At 43.0% G+C, this 16,359-nt stretch overlaps 1 protein-coding gene and 1 pseudogene across 1 annotated transcript in view; one reads left to right on the top strand and one right to left on the bottom strand.

The window, feature by feature from the left end:
* Window positions 1–16,359, top strand: part of LOC126456583 (uncharacterized) — a 454,669-nt gene that overhangs the window by 141,550 nt on the left and 296,760 nt on the right. The gene's annotated exons all lie outside the window — the stretch shown is intronic.
* LOC126459505 (5S ribosomal RNA) lies at window positions 2,439–2,556 on the bottom strand (annotated as a pseudogene).

The raw sequence follows: 16,359 nt of genomic DNA, 5'->3' as shown, positions 1-16,359 counted from the left end.
GACCTATTCAGCGTATGTGCAGCACTGTATCAGGTATACATATCTCGTGGTCGTATGCTTTCTGCACGGCTTCTTGTCGCATCTCCAAATAATTCCTACCGTCTACATTCATTTCGTTCTGGAAATGTTTAAGTCGATGTAAATAAGCATAGGTAATGCTTACGTAACGGCCATCATATGCACGTAAGTGGAATATCCATAGGTTTATAATTTCTGCGTCTGCTTGTTGAAGGACTACGCTCCATCATCTGAATAATGGTTCCTTCTTCATTCACACTCCGTCCGTCTGCATGTTCAGATTATATACGACTCCTCCACACAGCACTAGTTTCACTCAGTTTAGCGATAACACGAATACACACTCTAAATCTGGACTGTTAATTTCTCTGTATACTATTGGACAAATATTATTAGTAATTCCAGAATCAGAAGTTGTAATAGTTCAAATTTAAGTTTTCTCTACTCTAAGAACACTTTATTCTAGAGAAGTATACTAAGCAACAAACAACTCAATCAAATCACCCATTTCACTTGGTAGATTATAGACACCGATCTACCTCAGTGGTTTTCAAGCGGCTGATTTGAAGTGAACATAAACACACGCCTACTGAAAGGATTTTTGATCAAGCTGTGTTCATCAACTTGGTCTGGAAAGTACTTCTGATAGTAATCACTGAGCTCAATTAAATGATCCTAAATATGAACTTCAATTCTTCACTCAACTGAAAGAAACTGTCTTGTAAAAAAGCGTGAGGATCGGGGAAATCGCATGTATATACGAGTACTTATCAAAAATGGTTCAAATGGCTCTGAGCACTATAGGACTCAACTGCTGAGGTCATTAGTCCCCTAGAACTTAGAACTAGTTAAACCTAACTAACCTAAGGACATCACAAACATCCATGCCCGAGGCAGGATTCGAACCTGCGACCGTAGCGGTCTTGCGGTTCCAGACTGCAGCGCCTTTAACCGCACGGCCACTTCGGCCGGCCTAGTACTTATCGTATAACATTTTCTTCCACAATATCAGTTTCCTTCTCGAGGGTGAAATTCTTCTGCCAATTGTAGAATGGTGGCCTCATTACCTTGAAAACATATATTCGAATAATAGAGCTCTTCAAAGACTTCACAAAGATACTTCAGCTTCAAAACAAAATCACTGTCTATGAACTTCTGGGAATTCAATGTTTCTCCTACACTAGGAAAGAGTCAAATACATTCCTGAGTACATACACCAATTTCTAGCCATTTGCACGTGGAAGTGAGTGAGAGTTACTGGAATAAATTGAGGGTCAACTCACATTTTCTGAAAATACACTGCGACAGAAAAGTAAACTCTTTATGAGGTTTCCCATTCACTCAAGATTCATTTTTACAAAAAATGGTTCAAATGGCTCTAAGCACTATGGGACTTGGCATCTGACATCATAAATTCCATAGACTTAGAACTACTTAAACCTAACTAACCTTAGGACAGCACACACAGCCATGCCCGAGGCAGAATTCGAACCTGCGACCGTAGCAGCAGCGCGGTTCCGTACTGAAGCGCCTAGAACCGCTCGGCCACAGCGGCCGGCTATTTATTTTTGCAGCAGTATATATGGAGTATGTGAAATTAGTACATTTACAGATCAATAGCCTAGGCAGTTCTGAGGTACCGGTATCGACCCATGCTGAAACACCCATACCGTAAGATGGTATAGCCTCCACGGACTGCAGTGCAGGTGCTGAGTCTGGCAACCAGTTGATCGTAAAGATGGCGAATACTGTCCTTGGGTACGTTATGCCACTCTAGCTCGATCTGTTCACGTAGCTGTGGGAGATTTGAAGGCTGACGAGTCGCACGAGTCACTTCTCGTGCCATCATATCCCACATGTGCTCAACAGGAGGTAAGTCCAGAGATCGTGCTGGTCAGAGAAGTTGCTATACATCCTTCGGAGCGCGTGGAGTTTCATGGGCAATGTATAGGCGAGCAGTATCCTGTTGAAACAACACATTACCTTCCTGTTACAAGAACGGTGAAAGGACGGGCATAACAACTTTCTATACGCACCGAGCGCTGTTTAGCGTCCCCCCAGAAACCTCAAAAGTGATCGAGAGTTGTAGCTTATAGCACCCCAGACCATAAGGCCTGGGTAGGGGCCAGTGTGGCTTGGACGATTGCACTCTAAGAGACAGTGGCAATCAGATCTGCATCGTACGCCCAGATGACCATCTAACTAAACTAAACTCCTCCCGCACAGGCCATGAAGGCCCAAAGGTACCGACTGGCCGCCGTGTCATCCTCAGCCCACAGGCGTCACTGGATGCGGATATGGAGGGGCATGTGGTCAGCACACCGCTCTCCCGGCCGTATGTCAGTTTCCGAGACCGGAGACGCTACTTCTCAATCAAGTAGCTCCTCAGTTTGCCTCAAAAGAGCTGAGTGCACCCCGCTTGCCAACAGCGCTCGGCAGACCGGATGGTCACCCATCCAAGTGCTAGCCCAGCCCGACAGCGCATAACTTCGGTGATCTGACGGGAACCGGTGTTACCACTGCGGCAAGGCCGTTGGCAGACGACGATAACTTGCATGCAAACAGAATCTGCTTTCATCGCTGTGGATCACGGAGTGGTCGAGCCGCGCGTCGATGCTGCTGCGTGACTGGAAGACGGAGGTGTGCGTGTCTCTAGTCCCACTGCTAATAACCGATTCGTGCCGACACGTCTGAGCCCACAACACCTCTTATCCGTGCTGTGGTAGCCATTGCTGTACGATCTGCCACTGCTGCCCTTACAGTACGACGATCATAGCGGGTCTCTGTGCTCCATGGACGTCGAGAACCTCATCTACAGATGTGAGAATGTTCACGTGACTACAGACACAGCGTGTGTAGCTTATGTGGCAATTCTCCGAAAGGACCATATCACAATTTGACCCGTTTCTAACACTCCCAGCCATCTGTAGGAATCACGAATTCGAATCCTTGGAATGATTGCTTCACACGTTTGCACAACACTGAGCCGTAAGGCTGTGAACATTCCCTATTAAAGGATGGATGCACATGACGCTCTGTTAGCTATCCCACTACGACGTCAGTTGGCGAACGACGATGAAACCGTTATCAGTACATATACTGTACCCCAGATGACATCTGCCGCATTCGGATCAAAACCGACGTCTCCTTTCCACGTGTATTACTTTTTTCCGGCAATGTATCTCGATTGAAGTGGCCCATTTTTAATAAATTTAACCACCTCGATCGCAGATTGAAGGACCTCATGATGGGCAGAACCCACGCTTTTTGCTCTCATTGATCCTCGGTGAATAAAATAATGCGTAAAAATAGCGTCAGGAATGACTTCACAAATCAGAGCTTACAATTTAATGTAACAGCCACCCATAGTAACCTCCATCTGCACACACACCATCACGAGTTTCCCAGTTAGTATTGTTACCTTGCATAAAAGAGTGTACTATTTCAAAGATATCTGTTGCTTTAGCTCCAAGTGTTATTTTTCGTAGAAAAGAAGAAGTTCATGAGATTTGTTGTCATATATAAACCACTCGTAAGTAATTAGATGCGCTCGTCATGGTTGTCTGTAGCTTCATCAAAGTGACAGCGAAGCCACCAGTACCATTGAATTTTTCAAGCAACTGGTCTTTACTGTTGTTAGCCATATCAAATATTCGACTAATTATGTCTGATAAATGCCCACTCGTCCGTAACTTGTCAGTTGACTCAAAGACCATGTCCAGGGGAGCTTGTAAAATAGGGAGGCTTCTTGCTGTTTTCTATACGGTAGGAAACTTTGTAAGTTGGAAGAAATACCTTTGTAGGAACCGTAGCTTGTTTAGTGAAAGTTTTTTCTTTCTTTCATTACTTTTAACTTATGAGAGAAGTATTCTTGTGGTTTGCTTACCAGACTACTGAGATTTGCCTCCAAAGCTAGTTTCATTTCCTTAGGAAGCATGCTCTTAGTAACTAGTACTTTGATGGGAACGACACACTGTGGTCTTTCTTCATTTCGAACAGTAGTATACACATAATCGATCTACTATCGTACTACCTGCCGTTTCGTCCATTCGTGTCTCTAAAACAGCTTGACACTATTGAAATATCACTTTTCTTAATCGCATTAAAAAATATTATCCCTGTTGGCAAAGATACACAAATCACAGATGACAAAGAACAATTATAAACGATTTGCGGTAGACAAAACTCATCTTAACATTGATTGTTAATAAAAACAAACAAGTCACATAGTAAGTTTCTACTACGCAGTAACAACATTTACTTGCCAGCCTGTTAGACGTCACTATTAGCGCGTATACTTAGTTCCTTTGTTTCAGAAAGGAAAATAAACGAAATTACCATTTTTCTGAAACTACCGTGACGACCTACATCTACATTTATACTCCGAAAGCCACCCAACGGTGTGTGGCGGAGAGCACTTTACGTGCCACTGTCATTATCTCCCTTTCCTGTTCCACTCGCGTATGGTTCGCGGGAAGAACGACTGCCGGAAAGCCTCCGTGCGCGCTCGAATCTCTCTAATTTTACATTCGTGATCTCCTCGGGAGGAATAAGTAGGGGGAAGCAATATATTCGATACCTCATCCAGAAACGCACCTTCTCGAAACCTGGACAGCAAGCTACACCGCGATGCAGAGTACCTCTCTTGCAGAGTCTGTCACTTGAGTTTGCTGAATATCTCCGTAACGCTATCACGCTTACCAAATAACCTTGTCACGAAACGCGCCGCTCTTCTTTGGATCTTCCCTATCTCCTCTGTCAACCCGACCTGGTGCGGATCCCACACTGATGAGCAATACTCAAGTATAGGCCGAATGAGTGTTTTGTAAGCCACCTCCTTTGTTGATGGACTGCATTTTCTGAGGACTCTCCCAATGAATCTCAACCTGGCACCCGCCTTACCAACAATTAATGTTATATGATCATTCCACTTCAAATCGTTCCGTACGCATACTCCCAGACATTTTACAGAAGTAACTGCTACCAGTGTTTGTTCCGCTATCATATAATCATACAATAAAGGATCCTTCTTTCTATGTATTCGTAATACATTACATTTGTCTATGTTAAGGGTCAGTTGCCACTTCCTGCACCAAGTGCCTATCCGGTGCAGATATTCCTGCATTTCGCTACAATTTTCTAATGCTGCAACTTCTCTGTATTCTACAGCATCATCCGCAAAAAGCCGCATGGAACTTCTGACACTATCCACTAGGCCTTTTATATATATATATTGTGAAAAGCAATGGTCCCATAACACTCCCCTGTGGCATGCCAGAGGTTACTTTAACGTCTGTAGACGTCTCTCCATTGAGAAGAACATGCTGTGTTCTGTTTGCTAAAAACTCTTCAATCCAGCCACACAGCTTGTCTGATGTTCCGTAGGCTCTTACTTTGTTTATCAGGCGACAGTGCGGAACTGTATCGAACGCCTTCCGGAAGTCAAGGAAAATGGCATCTACCTGGGAGCCTGTATCTAGTATTTTCTGGGTCTCATGAACAAATAAAGCGGTTTGGGTCTCACACGATCGCTGTTTCCGGAATCCATGTTGATTCCTACAGAGTAGATTCTGTATTTCCAGAAATGACATGAAACGCGAGCAAAAAACGTGTTCTAAAATTCTACAACAGATCGATGTCAGAGATATAGGCCTATAGCTTTTGCGCATCTGCTCGACGACCCTTCTTGACAACTGGGACTACCGAAGCTCTTTTCCAATCATTTGGAACCTTCCGTTCCTCTAGAGACTTGCGGTACACGGCTGTTAGAAGGGGTGCAAGTTCTTTCGCGTACTCTGTGTAGAATCGGATTGGTATCCCGTCAGGTCCAGTGGACTTTCCTCTGTTGACTGATTTCAGTTGCTTTTCTATTCCTTGGACACTTATTTAAATGACAGCCATTTTTTCGTTCGTGCTAGAAGGAACTGCAGTGCCGTCTTCCTCCGTGAAACAGCTTTGGAAAAAGGTGTTTAGTATTTCAGCTTTACGCGTGTCATCCTCTGTTTCAATGCCATCATCATCCCAGAGTGTCTGGATATGCTGTTTCGATCCACTTACTGATTTAACGTAAGACCAGAACTTCCTAGGATTTTCTGTCAAGTCGGTACATAGAAGAGCACATGACATAGGGTCTGAAAACTCATGATTTACCATTAATTCTCTACAGCTTCGTTTCCGTTACAAAACCCGAACAGAAATTCCTTATCTTCATAGCATGTGCAAATAAATAGAGCATACTTGAGCGATACTATAGATTTAACCAGGAAACCCCGATCAAAGTCAAAAATTCTAATTGTGTAATCTCAAGCACGACTTCACAGTTTGAGTAAACCCATAGCAACTTGGGTACCAACATGAGAAATGAAAACTTATCACTGTTATCAGCTGTAACTCAGAAAACAATAAAAATTGAATAAACTATGTGGCAGGTTTGATTCAGATTTCTTGATCCTACCTTCGTCTAAAATATCTATTATTCCTCCTGCAAAGTATGTACTTCGTTTCGACAGCGTAATTACACCCCTAACACACATCATCTTCACATACACGTGAATAACATTGCGAAGCGCAGCTTGGCAGTGGAACGAGGATTCACACAAAACTCTGAATTCTTTCCCTGTTCAGAAGCTACGCTTCGCAGTAATACTCATGTGTATCTGAAGATTACCTGTGTCGTGGGCAAAGGCGAATTTAGGCCTAGGCAGACTAGGCAGCTGTCTAGGGGTAGTGATGGTGCTATTGACTGTTCTTAACAATCGATTGTCAGTCGATTATTTTTTCATTCAGTCGGTTTTTGCAGTCGAATTTCACAAGCGTATGAAACTAATCACAGCTGCCATGTCAGCTACATAAATGTTTTCACTCACTCACCGTGTTTGAGTGGTTTCATTCCCTGCGAGACAACCGACTAAACAAGTCTCCGTCGGTTACGGCCGTTATATGAATGTTTTCACCCACTTACGGGGTTTGAATGATTTTATTTACATACTTTTCAGCCTTTTCAGTTATGCCTGAAACGTGGCTAGCGGTGTTCAAATGTGTGTGTAATCTTATGGGACTTAACTGCTATGGTCATCAGTCCCTAAGCTTACACACTACTTAACCTAACTTATCCTAAGGACAAACACACACACACCCATGCCCGAGGGAGGACTCGAACCTCCGCCGGGACCAGCCGCACAGTCCATGGCAGCAGCGCCTTAGACTGCCGGCTAATCCCGCGCGGCTGACTAGTGTTGATAGCTTTTTTAGAGACAAATAAATTATCTTATTTCAAGGAGATATAACAAAAGTAAATCCAGAATGTATGTATTTACTTACTTACTGAAATACGAATTTTTCGTAATTGTCGCATTAAATATCAAATTTTGGTTGGTTTTAAAGGTTTAATATCTGGTGCTGCTTTGTAAATTTGTGTATATATAAATTAACAATCACTTTTTAACACGCTTTTATTAGGTCGGTTTCCTTTCTTTCTTTCGGTAGACATTTTCAATTAATTTTGAACTAGTTTCCTGATAAACTAGCGACTTCCAACTTCCAAAATAGCTCTGAACTGGATGTTACTGTAATAATAAGTGCCGGAGGGTACTCTGTTTTTCGGACTGTCTCTCTCTCTGTCTGCCGGCCGAGGTGGCCGAGCCGTTCCAGGCGCTACAGTCTGGAACCGTTCGACCGCTACGGTCGCAGGTTCGAATCCTGTCTCGGGCATGGATGTGTGTGATGTCCTTACGTTAGTTAGGTTTAAGTAGTTCTAAGTTCTAGGGGACTGATGATCTCAGAAGATAAGTCCCATATTGCTCAGAGTCACTTGAACCATTTTTTTGTCTCTGTCTGTTGGCACAAATTTTGCAGTTGATTTTAAACTAACTTCCTGATAAGCTATAGACTTGAAACTCTCAACTGAGAACTGAATGACAGTGAAATCTCTCTCTTTTCTGGTGTGTAGCGGAGAGCTGGTACTTCTTGTGAGAGCTAGATTTCACTGCAATATTAATTCTCTTTCGAGTCTGGTGTGTAGCAGAAGGTACTTGGTTTTTCTGTCGGTCTATCTGCTCCATACAGATTTTGCAACTGATTTTAAACTAACTTCCCCATAAGCTATTGACTTGAAACCTTCAGCTTAGCTTAGAACTGGATGACATTGCAACATTAACTCGTTTTTTTGTTCTGGTGCATGATGGAGAGTACATGATTGCTGCTTGCCTGTTTTCTTGTTCCAATGGGGAATGCTTTGCACTTAAGAACCATTACTCCTAAGCTTCCCTGTCAGGTCGATTCTCTCTAGTTTTTACATTCACGATCTTTTCGTGCTATATGCCTATGAGAAAGTAATATATTGACTGACTCATTTGAACAGAAACTGAAATAATCCTGAAGTTTACCATATGTCTTGCTGTTATCTCATTAAAGGTTTGAAACCAACTGAAAAATTTCACACGAACAAGACTAAACAGCAGACAATAGTTTTTCAAACAGAAAAACTCTTTAATATAACATGGTTTTAAAATGGACAAATAAAATTAAATAATCTCTCCTAACCCGATACCGATTCCTAATGTCGAACAGATAATACAGAAAATCTGTGCTTTAAATTTTTAATAGCTGTGACATTACCTGTAAAACTGAGAACGTATGGCGTAAATATGTAGCTATTGACGTAGATTTCTGTAAAAATTATTTACCTTAAACACATATAAGTGGCTGATTATTCAAATGATATTGCGTTGGTGGACATCATCATATGGTGCCTATAAAATGGAAAGCAAACTGTCACTAAAGCGAGGCAACATTCCTTTCTTCTTCATATATCCTTAAGGGATCCATTGTGCTCACCTTTGCACCCTCAACTAGGCTGCAATACGTCCAGATTTCCCCGGTTTGGTCCTAGTTTTGAGGTCGTGCAGAGACGTGCTGGATGGATTTTTATACAACTTTTCCGAGTAACCAGGACCTTTTCTCGTGCCTGTGGAAATTCGATTGATTGGAAATGAATTGCAATAAACCTTGAATAAAATTCACTAAAGGAAGACCTAGCTATAGATAGTTTCTTCGTTTTAGTCTACTAAAAACGCAGTGGCAAGCACGCTTAGCGACTCTCCTATGTGCATACCACTTTGATCACGTATATTTTAGAAATGTGAATAGGTAAAAAGGTCCGGTTTGCGGCGTAATGTTCACGCACACCTAGAGCTGTTTTTTTTTACTTATTTTCCCTAGTTAGCTATTCACTGACCACCCTCCAGCAGATGTTACACTGCTTGAAATGGTTTGTACAGTCCAGGTCTGACACCCAGGTCCTGAGGAATCCCATTACATTTTTTTTTCTTCGGCCGGGGCTTGTACGAACTGTGAGCTCGCATCAGAGCAGCAACAGCATACTTTAATGAGGACATACTAGGCCAGACATGGAATATCGCTTAGATAACCTGTGTGCTACAGATGGCGCACGCATTTAAGGTGAACATCCGGCAAAGTTTAACCCTCAACAGTATATGAATCAGTTTTTAATCATGAAAAGAAAAATTACTCCACTCAGTTCATAATTAAATGAACATGTATACTGCTTATGTTAACTTTGGCATATCTTCACTTAGGACCACCCTCTGTCAGTATAATGTAGCATTTTTTTTTAGTTCTGCTTATTAAAGTATTGCAGGCTGGTTTCACTCTGAAAAATGAATGGACAGCTCTGTCAGTTAGAAAACTAAAGAGCAGTTTCAGTTAAAAGAATGAGTACGTGATTCAACCATCAGAAAAATTACTCTCTGTTTTCACTTCAAAAGAAAGAATGAATTATACAGTCATTATGCAAAGCTACAACGGTGTCGAATCTTTTCATTCGATTGCTCCCGGTGACTGCTTACTCTCTAAAAAACTAAATAAATAATAATCCAACCGACAGGTTAAACAACAATCAACTGATAGATTGTTTTTATTCGGTTGCTCGAGCAAACTGGTCTCACTCGAAACAACGAATGAGTAGTCCAGCCGACTAAATCCATTGTTTTAATTTGGTTGCTCCCACAGATAAGTTTCACTCAAAAGAATGAATGAATAATTCAACCGATATAGAGGGTGGTCCATTGATAGTGACCGGGCCAAATATCTCACGAAATAAGCATCAAACGAAAAAACTACAAAGAACGAAACTCGTCTAGCTTGAAGGGGGAAACCAGATGGCGCTATGGTTGGCCCGCTAGATGGCGCTGCCATAGGTCAAACGGATACCAATGCGTTTTTTTTAACAGGAACCCATATATTTATTACATATTCGTGTAGTACGTAAAGAAATATGAATGTTTTAGTTGGACCACTTTTTTCGCTTTGTCACAGATGGCGCTGTAGTAGTCACAAACGTGTAAGTACGTGATATCACGTAACATTCCGCCAGTGCGGATGGTATTTGCTTCGTAATACATTACCCGTGTTAAAATGGACAGTTCACCAATTGCAGAAAAGGTCGATATTGTGTTGATGTATGACTATTGTGATCAAAATGCCCAACGGGCGTGTGCTATGTATGCTGCTCGGTATCATGGACGACATCATCCAAGTGTCCGGACTGTTCGTAGGATAGTTCCGTTATTGACGGAAACAGGAAGAGTTCAGCCACATGTCAAACGTCAACCACGACCTGCAACAAATGATGTCGCCCAAGTAGGTGTTTTAGCTGCTGTCGCGGATAAGCCGCCCATCAGTAGCACACAAATTACGCGAAAATCTGGAATCTCAAAAACGTCGGTGTTGAGAGTGCTACATCAACATCGACTGCACCTGTACCATATTTATGTGCAACAGGAATTGCATGTGACGACTTTGAACGTCATGTACAGTTCTGCCACTGGGCACAAGAGAAATTACGGTACCATGACAGATTTTTTGCACGCGTTCTATTTAGCGACGAAGCGTCATTCACCAACAGCGGTAACGTAAACCGTCATAATATGTACTATTGGGCAATAGAAAATCCACGATGGCTGCAACAAGTGGAACATTCGCGACCTTGGCGGGTTAATGTATGGTGCGGCATTATGGGAGGAAGGATAATTGGCCTCCATTTTATCTATGGCAATCTAAATTGTGCAATGTATGCTGATTTACTACGTAATGTTCTACCGATGTTGCTACAAGGCGGTTCACTGCATGACAGAATGGCGATGTACTTCCAATATGATGGATGTCTGGCACATACCTCGCGTGGCCGGCCGGTGTGGGCGAGCGGTTCTAGTCGCTTCAGTCTGGAACCGCACGACCGCTACGGTCACAGGTTCGAATCCTGCCTCGGGCATGGATGTGTGTGATGTCCTTAGTTTAGTTAGGTTTAAGTAGTTCTACGTTCTAGGGGACTGATGACCTTAGGTGTTAAGTCCTATAGTGCTCAGAGCCATTTGAACCAGCCATACCTCGCGTGCGGTTGAAGCGCACCCTACAACGGAATGAGTCGACTCTTTTCAAATAAACAAATTAATCGATTGTCATCATTCGGTTGTTCCCATCACTAACTATGGGGCGGATCTTAACCCTACAAGTGTGACCTGGGTCAGTCTGGCCCTGCAGATTTTTGTTTGCTACTTTGCACACGCTACAACAAATGTAAATTCAGTCCTGAATGATACCTAGCAGAGGGTGGATGTTCGGAGATGTGAGACATTGATGTCTAATTAATATGACAGAATATCGGTAGGTGCTATAAGGGAAGCATTGTCAGCAGAATCCAATCGTGAAAGCGACATTAATGACTTCCCTAGTGAAAGTAATCCTGAAGTTGATGCTCTTGCAGCATTTATGGACAATGCTGAAACTGATCAGTCTGCCAAATCTGCTGACAGCGATAAAGAAAATACGATGGTCCACGATGAGAATGGACTTTGTTAAAACACAACAGTCCCTAACAGAAGAGGCCGGCCAGCTGTTAATAACTTTGTATCCCATTGTCCAAGAATGTGGAAATAATGAATGAATGGATTTGTGAATAACTGAGAACATCTCAAAGTGTGTAAGCATTTCATTAAAGGAACAGCATCTTCGTCGCTTCCAAGACAGTTTTATCTTTGCCTCGAATTCTGGATGCGTTAATACTAATGTTGATTGAAAAACTACATAATAGAGGTGAAACAAAATGAGTTTGATATATGACAGTCTAGTTTCATTAGAAAATATTGTACATTCAGGCAGTTTCTCCAGGAAATAATCGAGGGTCACTGTGACCCTGGTGTACTGTTCATGTGCCATTTTCAAACATGTATACTTGTAGGGTTAATGGGCGGCAGATTTTAAGGGGGGGGGGGGGGGGGGGGGCGGCGGCTCATAAGCTATTACTCTTTTTTTTAAACGTTTCATTTACATCTTTTAAAATGAGAAAGCGAACTTTACTCACAATGAAATAGATATGAATAGCACTGGTGACAGTCAGCTTCAATTTCATGACCGATCTGGTAAGGCGACGGGAAAAGCACAGGTTTTGTTATAGTAATGACGTTAAATCGTGTTAATGTGACCAGTATTCGCGTTATTCAATGCCGTGCCTTCTCGTCTGGTATACGGTAGGAAGGCAAATCTCGTTGCTTGCAGCTGAGGTTTGTGATGAGAGACGCCGTTAAAAATATCGTAGGAGCAGCCAGTGTCGACACTCAACAATGACCACTCGAACTTCAAATTCAAAGAAAATGCCACCAGTCAATCTAACAACAGGGTACTGTAGTGTCAGTTTAGTTTAATTTGTGAAGACTGATGTAAATGTCGTGTGACTACGGCCTCCCGTCGGGTAGGCCGTTCGACGGGTGCAGGTCTTTCGATTTGACGTCACTTCGGCGACTTGCACGTCGATGGGGATGAGATGATGATGATTAGGACAACACAACACCCAGTCCCGGAGCGGAGAAAATATCCGACGCAGCCGGGAATCGAACCGGGGCCCTTAGGATTGACATTCTGTTGCACTGACCACTCAGCTACCGGAGGCGCACAACAGTGGCGTAATATTCTACAATATTTACTATATATATATCACAAACCGATTTTCGGCTATTACGTCATCATCAGGTACAAAGATAAGTATCGACATATTTTAGTAGTGCTTAAAATAACGACAGTCGGAGAACACTAAGATGTTCTCTGAACCGGAAACTCGCGAAATAGGAGGCAATAAAGAAAGCGGAAATTGTGAGAAAGAATGCAAAACCTTCCGTACAATCTAAAAATCAAACACAGCACCTTGTTACAGCTCGAACTCGAGTCTATAAACGTCAGGGTGTAGTATTGTGGAGTCTGATAATGTGGTGAACGATTTCTAAAATAGTACAGCTTGTGGTTTATCCGAGTCAGGCATTTCTGATGTTAAAAACAATAATAATGACGAAAAAAATAATTTCAGTTAACCGAAATGACGTGTATAATGCGAATGATGATAGTAATTCAACGTAATGGATAATAAATGAATTCCTTCGAGATCATATCAGTAAACATGGTGATATGGCACAGAATACGAATTGTGATTACAGTGATTCATGATGCAGGCAATATAAATACTGACTTTACGAGGTAAATAAAGGCTGGTTTAACAGAACCACAAGGAATGGCGAAAAACAACTAGGTCCGTTTTTGTTTACTCTCAAAGCATGTTTATTGTTTACTTCAACATCACAGTTTGCGAAACTAAACTTCGGAATTAATGTCTGGAAAAACGATCCGTTCCGATTGACTGCCCATGAAAATTCAGTTGAACGTAGGTAAAGTGCATCAACTTTAAAAACAGAGGACAAATTACGAGAAGAATAGATAAGATATTAACATTTCAGCTTGAGACAGAAGTAAAATATTGGATGGACCTGTTGAAACGATTTGTTATTGTGGTCAAAAACTTTTTCATACAAGGACTAGGGATCAAAACCTTTGATCTGCGTCAACAAATTTCGTAAATTCGAAGTGGCACTACAGCTAATGGCAGAATTCGGTGTTTTTCTGGGGAAACAAATACAAGGGCAGCACATCGTATCTTTCCTTTCAAACGTGTTAGGTATTTGTGTCAATTCTGGTAGGAAGGGTACTGAAATACATTTTAGAAAATGTGAAGGAAACTAATCATTTTTCCACTCCACCTACGGGATTACACATGTTGATCAGCTGTCTTTTAGTATTCCTGCGAGATTACGGTCCACAACCAGGCTTGCTGGAGGCCACGTTTTTAAACTACGTATTCTACATCTACATCTACATACATACTCCGCAATCCACCATACGGTGCTTGGCGGAGCGTACCTTGTCCCACAATTAGCATCTTCTCTCCCTGTTCCACTCCCAAACAGAACGAGGGAAAAATTACTTCCTATATGCCTCTGTACGAGCCCTAATCTCTCTTATCTTTGTGGTCTTTCCGCGAAATGTAAGTTGGGGGCAGTAAAATTGTATTGCAGTCAGCCGCAAATGCTGGTTCTCAAAAATTTCCTCAGTAGCGATTCACGAAAAGAACGCCTCCTTTCCTCTAGAGACTCCCACCCGAGTTCCTGAAGCATTTCCGTAACACTCGCGTGATGATCAAACCTACCAGTAACAAATCTAGCAGGCCGCTTCTAAATTGCTTCTTTGTCCTCCCTCAATCCGGCCTGACAGGGATCCCAAACGCTCGAGCAGTACGCAAGATTAGGTCCTATTACTGTTTTATAAGCGGTCTCCTTTACAGATGAACCACATCTTCCCAAAATTCTACCAATGAACCGAAGATGACTATCCGCCTTCCCCACAACTGCCATTACATGCCTGTCCCACTTCATATCGTTCTGCAATGTTACGCCCAAATATTTAATCGACGTGACTGTGTCAAGCGCTACACTACTAATGGAGTATTCAAACATTACGAGATTCTTTTTCCTATTCATCTGCATTAATTTACATTTATCTATATTTAGAGTTAGCTGCCATTCTTTACACCAATCACAAATCCTGTCCAAGTCATCTTGTATCCTCCCACAGTCAATCAACGACAACACCCTCCCGTACACAACAGCATCATCACCAAACAGCCGCACATTGCTATCCACCCTATCAAAAAGATCATTTGTGCAGATAGAAAACAACAGTGGACCTACCACACTTCCCTGGGGCACTCCAGATGGTACCCTCACCTCCGATTGTTATTGTTTTGGTATGTACGAATGCATATAATTGCTTTCCAATGCTAATTCTCTGTTTTTCACAACTACTTGAAGATGAATGCAGAAAGCAACTGAAACTAGTTACCATACTTTGTGATAAGAAAATTGGGGTTTAGGCATTAAAAGTTTCTTTCCTTTTTTTTTTTAGCATTAATAAATCCATAGCAAGCTGCAACAGCTCGCGGAATACAAATTCTCCTGTTAAGAAAAACATACTATTGTACACATACGCCTGTAGTGAGAGTTCATCATGCCGTACAAGTTCAGAAGCAGCTGTGATTCCAGCGCATGCGCTGTGGAAGGCAGGCACTGCGGCGGCTCGGCGCCTGCCAGTACCGGCGACGGCGCTGTTTCCGCACGCTGCCGCTAGAGTGTGCCACCAGCAGTTGCCGGCGCCTCCTCCACGTCGCCGCCACCCCCGACGCCGCCGACACCGACGCCGCCACGCAGCCGAGTTAATGTCAATAATGGCCCGCAGATTGGTTTCATGCCCGCGGCTGTACTTCAGCGACAAAAAGCTGACTCCGCCTCTCGCAAATACACGCGAAATGAAAAAAATCTGCTCCGCGGAGGACCAGTTCCATTAGACACTGCGGTGGGAGCGGGCTACGGCCCGGTGACGTCGGCTTGCGGGCAGGGGGTGGGGAAGGGGGAGGGGTAGGAAGTGAGTGGTATGTGGCGGGGGAGGCAGAGGCGGGCCTCGCATGTCCAGCCGGCGTTCTTCTGCCGCTGGCGACTTGCGACCCTCGTCCGCATACCAGCCAGATAGCCACCACTGGCTATAGATATCAACTTTATCCATTAGCTCTCAGAGTCATTATTGAAATGAGAATCGGCCGTTGGTTTGGAGTGAGAATAAATATCGCAAGAGTACCTGCCGTCGGGGTGGTGCGAGAGAGACCTCTGGAGGCAAGGAAAGAGGGAATGTGTGTGTTTGTGTGTCTGTGTGTGTGTGTGTGTGTGTGTGTGTGTGTGAGAGAGAGAGAGAGAGAGATTGGGGGGGGGGGGGCAGGGAGAGAGAGATAGAATGAGAGGAGTTTGAAAGGAAGGGAGAGGGACTGTTCAGTGATGAAGAAGTGGTGTAGGTGATGTGAGTTGCCTCTGACGATAAAACTGCCGGAGCAATGTTTGGTTTCGCCTCTTCTGTTTTTATGTTCCAAGGCAATTTGTGAGTGAAATTTATGTAACT

Source organism: Schistocerca serialis, chromosome 2 (genome assembly GCF_023864345.2).
Source record: "Schistocerca serialis cubense isolate TAMUIC-IGC-003099 chromosome 2, iqSchSeri2.2, whole genome shotgun sequence".
Classification (NCBI taxonomy): domain Eukaryota; kingdom Metazoa; phylum Arthropoda; class Insecta; order Orthoptera; family Acrididae; genus Schistocerca; species Schistocerca serialis.
Note: the sequence above shows the minus strand (reverse complement) of the source record. Positions and strands in the feature narration are given on the sequence as shown.